We start from the raw sequence: 7,046 nt of genomic DNA, 5'->3' as shown, positions 1-7,046 counted from the left end.
TTTTTTTCATTGAATTGCCTTGACAACTTTGTTGAAAATCAATTGACCATATATGTGTGAGTCTATTTTTGGACTCTCCGTTCTGTTCTGTTGTGATATCTATTTGTCAGTTTTTACAGCAATACAACACTGTCTTGATTTCTGTAGCTTGATTTTTAGTCTGAAATCAGGTAGTGTTAGCCCTTCAACTTTTTTTTTTTTTTCCCAAAGTTGTTTTGGCTATTCCAGGTTCTTGGAATTTACAGACAAATGTTAGCATCAGTTTTTCAATTTCTACAAAGAACCTTCTGGGATTTTGGTTGGGATTGCATTGAAACAGCAGATGAATATGGAGACAATTGACATCATAATAATATTGAGTCTTTTGATCCGCGAATTCATAGTATCTTTTCACGTACTTAGTTCTTTAATTTCTCTCAGCAATGTTTTGTAGTTTTCAACGTACAGGTCTTGTCCATCTTTGGTCAAGTTTATCCCAAACCAGCCCTCCAGGTGAGTTTGATGCACTCACGTTTTAAAGTTGAGAATCATGTCTCTACCTCACACCTGTTACTTAAATATGGTGCTGGAAAAGTAAATATTAGAACAAAATATGCAAGAAATATCAGTAATTCAAGCATAATTGGGAACTTTAAAAATCCAAGGCAGGGGTTATAATTCATATGAATTAATAAAACAGTTGAGCAAAGTAGAGGAATATAAGATAGTGTATACTCAAAACACAATTCAACTCCTTTAAACTGATGAGAAATTTTAATTAAAAATAAGATCCCTGCTGGGCCCAGTGGTTCATGCCTGTAATCCCAGCACTTTGGGAGGCTGAGGCAGGTGGATCACCTGAGGTCAAGAGATTGAGACCTGCCTGGCCAACACACTGAAACCCCGTCTCTACTAAAAATACAAAAAAAAATTAGCTGGGTGTGGTGGTGCATGCCTGTAATCCCAGACACTCGGGAGGCTGAGTCAGGAGAATCGCTTGAGCCCGAGAGGTGGAGGTTGCAGTGAGCAGATATCGCACCATTGCACTCTAGCCTGGGTGACAGACTGAGACTCCGTCTCAAAAATAAATAAATAAAATAAGATCCCCTTCTCAATAGTAACCAAAAATAAACTGAATAAGAAATTCAATCAGCCGGGCGCGGTGGCTCAAGCCTGTAATCCCAGCACTTTGGGAGGCCGAGACGGGTGGATCACGAGGTCAGGAGATCGAGACCATCCTGGCTAACACCGTGAAACCCCGTCTCTACTAAAAATACAAAAAACTAGCCGGGCGAGGTGGCGGCGCCTGTAGTCCCAGCTACTTGGGAGGCTGAGGCAGGAGAATGGCGTAAACCGGGAGATGGAGCTTGCAGTGAGCTGAGATCCGGCCACTGCACTCCAGTCCAGGCGACAGAGCGAGACTCCGCCTCAAAAAAAAAAAAAAAAAAAAAGAAATTCAATCATATTTAGTGATCTAATTTTTTTTTTTTTTAAGAACTATATGTGGCTAGCTACAGCAGCTCATGCCTGTAATCCCAGCTCTTTCGGAGGCCTAGGCAGAAGGATCATTGAGCCCAGGAGTTCAAGACCACCCTGGGTAACATAGTGACACCCCTGTTTCTACAAAAAATTTAAAAATTAGCTGGGCATGGTGGCTATGCCTGTGATCCCAGTTACTTAGAAGGCCGAAGTGGGAGGATCACTTAAGTCTGGGAGGTTGAGGCAGCAGTGAGCCATGATTGTGCCACTGCACTCCAGCCTGAGTGACAAAGCAAGACTGTGTCTCAAAAAAAATTTTTTTAATTGTATATGTTTCTGTGTGTTTACAAATATGTATGTAAATGAATAGAAAAAAAGCCTGGAAATCTGAGACAAGTGATTTTCCCAAGGAAGGGAAAGAGGATGAAGGGAAAGTAAGGGAGAGCTTGTCTGCCTCCTTTGAAATTTTTTCCATGCTAATGTGTTCATGTAGTACTTATGTAACAAAACAAAACCTTTACAAAGAAGCATATGATTTCATTTTCTCAAATTATTGACACATTGATGTGAAAACGTCTCAAAAGATTATCAAACAAACTTAATAGCAATTATGTACAGATGGTGGCATTTCAATGGCTTTCACTGTGATTTTTCTTTTTTAGTGTTGCTGTCTTATAATGAGCAGGTGTTATTTTTGTAATAAAAAAGTTGCCGGACGCGGTGGCTCAAGCCTGTAATCCCAGCACTTTGGGAGGCCGAGACGGGTGGATCACGAGGTCAGGAGATCGAGACCATCCTGGCTAACACCGTGAAACCCCGTCTCTACTAAAAAATACAAAAAACTAGCCGGGCGAGGTGGCAGGCGCCTGTAGTCCCAGCTACTCGGGAGGCTGAGGCAGGAGAATGGCATAAACCCGGGAGGCGGAGCTTGCAGTGAGCTGAGATCCGGCCACTGCACTCCAGCCTGGGCGATAGAGCGAGACTCCATCTCAAAAAAAAAAAAAAAACTTATGGCCAGGGGTGGTGCCTAACGCCTATAATCCAGGCATTCTAGGAAGGGGAGGCAGGCAGATTACCTGAGGTCAAGAGTTCAAGACCAGTGTGGCCAACATGGTGAAACCCATCTCTACCAAAAAATAAAAAAATTAGCCAGATGTGGTGGGACACACATGTAATCCCAGCTACTTGGGAGGCTGAGGTAGCAGGATCACTTGAACCCAGGAGGCAGAGGTTGCAGTGAGCCGAGATCGCACCACTGCACTCCAGCTTGGGTGACAGAGTGAGACCCTGTCTCAAAAACTAAATAAACAAATAAATAAATAAATAAAAAGTTATGAAGACATTCTTATTTTGAAAAGAAACAAACAGAAACTAAGGAGTGCAGTTCATGACCATCTACACTTTTAAAACTAAGGTAGAAGCCTGGGCGCAATGGCTCACGCCTATAATCCCAGCACTTTGGGAGGCCAAGGTGGGCGGATCACCTGAGGTTGGGAGTTCGAGACCAGCCTGACCAACATGGAGAAACCCCATCTCTACCAAAAATACAAAATTAGCTGGGTATGGTGGCGCATGCCCGTAATCCCAGCTACTTGGGAGGCTGAGGCAGGAGAATTGCTTCAACTCAGGAGGCAGAGGTTGCAGTGAAGCAAGATTGTGCCATTGCACTCCAGCCCAGGCAACAAGAGCCAAACTCCATCTCCAAAAATAAAGAAAGGAAAAAGAAAGTAGGAGAAATAGAATATAAACAAGCACAAAAATAGTGTTCCTATTTATAATTTATAGTATATTCACATAAGACATAACAAAGGTAAACATTCCCAGGCTATACATAGATCAATTAATATCAATTAGCCTTTCAAAACAAAAGACTTCCTGTTAAAATATTTACTCCACTCTCCTATTATGAAGCCTACTGATCACAGCAAAACAAATGACAAATAGGGAAAGAGGCCTCCGTTTTCTTTTTTTTTTTCTTTTTTTTTTGAGACAGAGTCTCGCTCTGGCACTCAGGCTGAAGTGTGTGGTGTCCAGTGATGTGACCTTGGCTCGCTGCAACCTCCGCCTACTGAATTCAAGCAATTCTCCTGCCTCAGCCTCCCGAGTAGCTGGGACTACAGGTGCGCATCACTATGCCCAGCTAATTTTTTGTATTTTTAGTAGAGACAGGATTTCACCGTGCTGGCCAGGCTGGTCTTGAACTCCTGACCTCGTGATCCGCCCACCTCAGCCTCCCAAAGTGCTGGGATTACAGGTGTGAGCCACTGCGCCCGGCTGAGGCCTCTGTTTTCAATGAGACAAATAACTACAGAACCAAACCAGAGCCCATAAAGCAAACCTGCTGTTACTGTAAGATGGGAACTGTAACGGGAAAGAGATGCCAGGTGCCTCCTTGGACCCAGGGTAGGACACAGATTACTCCAAAAGTCCGTGATAGAAGCTTGGCTATTAACGCTTCGAATCTATTAATATCTCAGCACTGTGGTAGCACAGGCTGGTCCCCAGAGACTGGGGAAGTCCTGTAGAGAGCTGACAGGCACTGCAGAATGGCAGGGGAGGTGGGCCTGCAGGAACTACCTTGCTAACCTCGCCTCCAGAAAGGCAGTCATGCGAGAAGGATGAGTGGGGAAGGAGGATGTGGAGGTGGGACCACCGGGTTGCACCCAGGGACCTGTAAGTCTAGGCCACATGGACTTCCTGAACACCAAAAGCTATGGGGAGATGACCCCCAAGAAAAAGGAAGTAAATGAAAGGGTGTTTGAGATAACAAAACCTATTAAGCTGAAGGATCCTAGATTCTCTCCAACATCCCTAGCCCTTTCTCCACTCCTTATACTGCTATTCAGCCAGTAGTGGATCCCATTCAAAGATAAACAATCGCCCAGGGAACCATACTGGATTTACACATAGAAATTGCAGAGGAAGGAAATATACACAAAAGCCTGATTAAAAAAATAAACACTGCAAGAATAATTACCCAAGGAAACAGAAAATATGTTCAGATAAATTCTCCATATTCTCAAAGAAATTTCAGACAACACTATTTCTAGAAAAAGGCTGCAAAGACAAGACATAAGAATTCAAAAAAGAGATTTTAAAATGAGAGAAGATAAAAAGCGAGCTAATAAGTTCAGGATAAAAATGGAAGAATAAAATCTGATAGAGATGGAAGCTACATTAGAAGCCAAAAAAACCAAAAAAACAGTTAAAAAATTGACAGCAGGCACAGTGGCTTACACCTGTAATTCCAGCACTTTGAGAAGCCAAGGTGGGCATATCACTTGAGGTCGGGAGTTCGAGACCAGCCTGACCAACATGGAGAAACCCTGTCTCTACTAAAAATACAAAATTAGCCAGGCGTGGTGGCGCATGTCTGTAATCCCAGCTACTCGGGAGGCTATGGGAGGAAAATTGCCTGAACCTAGGAGGCGAAGGTTGCAGTGAGCCGAGATGGCAGTATTGTACCAGCCTGGGCAACAAGAGCAAAATGCTGTCTAAAAAAAAAAGAAAAAAAGAAAAAACTGACTCTAGTTCAGTATCTGGTGGGCAGAAACCAGGAAATCACACAAAACGAAATGAATAGCTGGGTATGGAGGCACACACCTGTGGTTCCAGCTACTTGGGAGTCAGCACGACTGCACCCCAGCCTGGGCAGCAGGGCAAGACCCTGTCTCAAAAACAAAACAAACAAACAAAAAAAAAAACCCACTAAATCTCAAGACTTGTTAATGATTCTAGAGAAAATTACTATTCTTATGGGAGACCAATAAAAGAGATCTCCAGCAGCTTGCAGTGAGCTGAGACTGCGCCACTGCACTCCAGCCTGGGTGACAGAGCGAGACTCCATCTCAAACAAAAAAAAAAAAGAGAGATCTCCAGCATTTCTGAAGGAGAATAAACATTTCTGAAAAAAAAAAGAGAATGAAATTAAGTGTAAATTATTTCAAAAAATAATATAATTTTCTTGAAATAAGGATGATTTCAATCTGCTGATCAAAAGGGCATAGATGTTCCAAGAAAAACTGACGTAGACTGTTCAACATCAAGATATATCCAACTGAAGTTATGAGACACCAAGGAAAAGAAACCCTCATGTGGTTAACCATGCAAAAAAGCATTTACAAAAGGAAAAACCAGATCAAATTTCCTCAGGTTTTTTCACAATGCCAAAAGACAGAGGACCAACATTTTTAAAGTTCTGAAGGAAAGAAAACATTACACAAGAATTTTCTTTTTTAAAAACTTTTTATTTTAGGTTCAAGGGTATATGTGCAAGTTTGTCATATAGGTAAACTCACGTCGTAGGGCTTTGTTGTACAGATTATTTTGTCACCCAGGTACTAAGCCTAGTACCCAATAGTTATTTTTTCTGATCCTCTCCCTCCTCCACCCTTCACCCTCAGGTAGACCCCAGTGTCTATTGTTCCCCTCTATGTGTTCATGTGTTCTCATCATTTAGCTCCCACTTATAAGTGAGAACATGCAGTATTTGGTTTTCTGTTCCTGCATTAGTTTGCTAAAGATGATGGCCTCCAGCTCCATCGTGTTCCTACAAAGAATATGATCTTGTTTTTTTTTTTATGGCTATGTAATATTCCATGATGCATAGATACCACATTTTCTTTATTGAGTCTACCATTAATGGGCATTTAGGTTGATTCCATGTCTTTGCTATTGTGAGTGGTTCTGCAGTGAACATATGCATGCATGTCTCTTTATGATAGAGCCATTTATATTCCTTGGGGTATATACCCAGTAATGGGATTGCTGGGTTGAATGACAGTTCTGTTTTTAGCTGTTTGTGGAATCACCACACTGCTTTCCACAATGGTTGGACTAATTTTACATTCCATTAACAGTGTATAACTGCTCCTTTTTCTCCACAACCTCACCAGCATCTGTTATTTTTTAAATTTTTTTTTTTTTTTTTTTTTTTTTTTTTTTTTGAGATGGAGCCTCACTCTGTTGCCCAGGCTGGAGTGCAGTGGTGCGATCTCAGCTCACTGCACCCTCCACCTCTCAGGTTCAAGCCATTCTCCTGCCTCAGCCTCCCAAGTAGCTGGGACTACAGGCGCTTGCCACCACGCCTGGCTAATTTTTTGTATTTTTAGTAGAGACGGGGTTTCACCATGTTAGCCAGGATGGTCTCGATCTCCTGACTCGTGATCCACCCACCTCGGCCTCCCAAAATGCTAGGATTACATGTGTGAGCCACCGTGGCCAGCGTTAACTTTTTAATAATAGTCATTCTGACTGGTGTGAGATGGTATCTCATTGTGGTTTTTATTTGCATTTCTCTAATGATCAGTAATACTGAACTTTTTTTCACATGCTTGTTGGCCCCATGTATGTCTTCCTTTGAAAAGCATCTGTTAATGTCCTTTGCCTACTTTTTAATGAGGTTGTTTTTTTCTTGTAAATTTGTTTAAGTTCCTTATAGATGCTAGATATTAGACCTTTGTGGGATGTATAGTTGGCAAAAATGTTCTCTTATTCTCTAGGTTGTCTGTTTACTCTGTTGACAGTTTCTTTTGCTGTGCAGAAGCTCTTACATTTAATTAGATCATCAATTTAATTAGATTGGTCAA

This window comes from Trachypithecus francoisi, unplaced genomic scaffold (genome assembly GCF_009764315.1).
Source record: "Trachypithecus francoisi isolate TF-2019V2 unplaced genomic scaffold, Tfra_2.0 Lachesis_group17, whole genome shotgun sequence".
NCBI classification, from domain to species: Eukaryota; Metazoa; Chordata; class Mammalia; order Primates; family Cercopithecidae; genus Trachypithecus; species Trachypithecus francoisi.
This window is presented reverse-complemented; position numbering follows the sequence as displayed.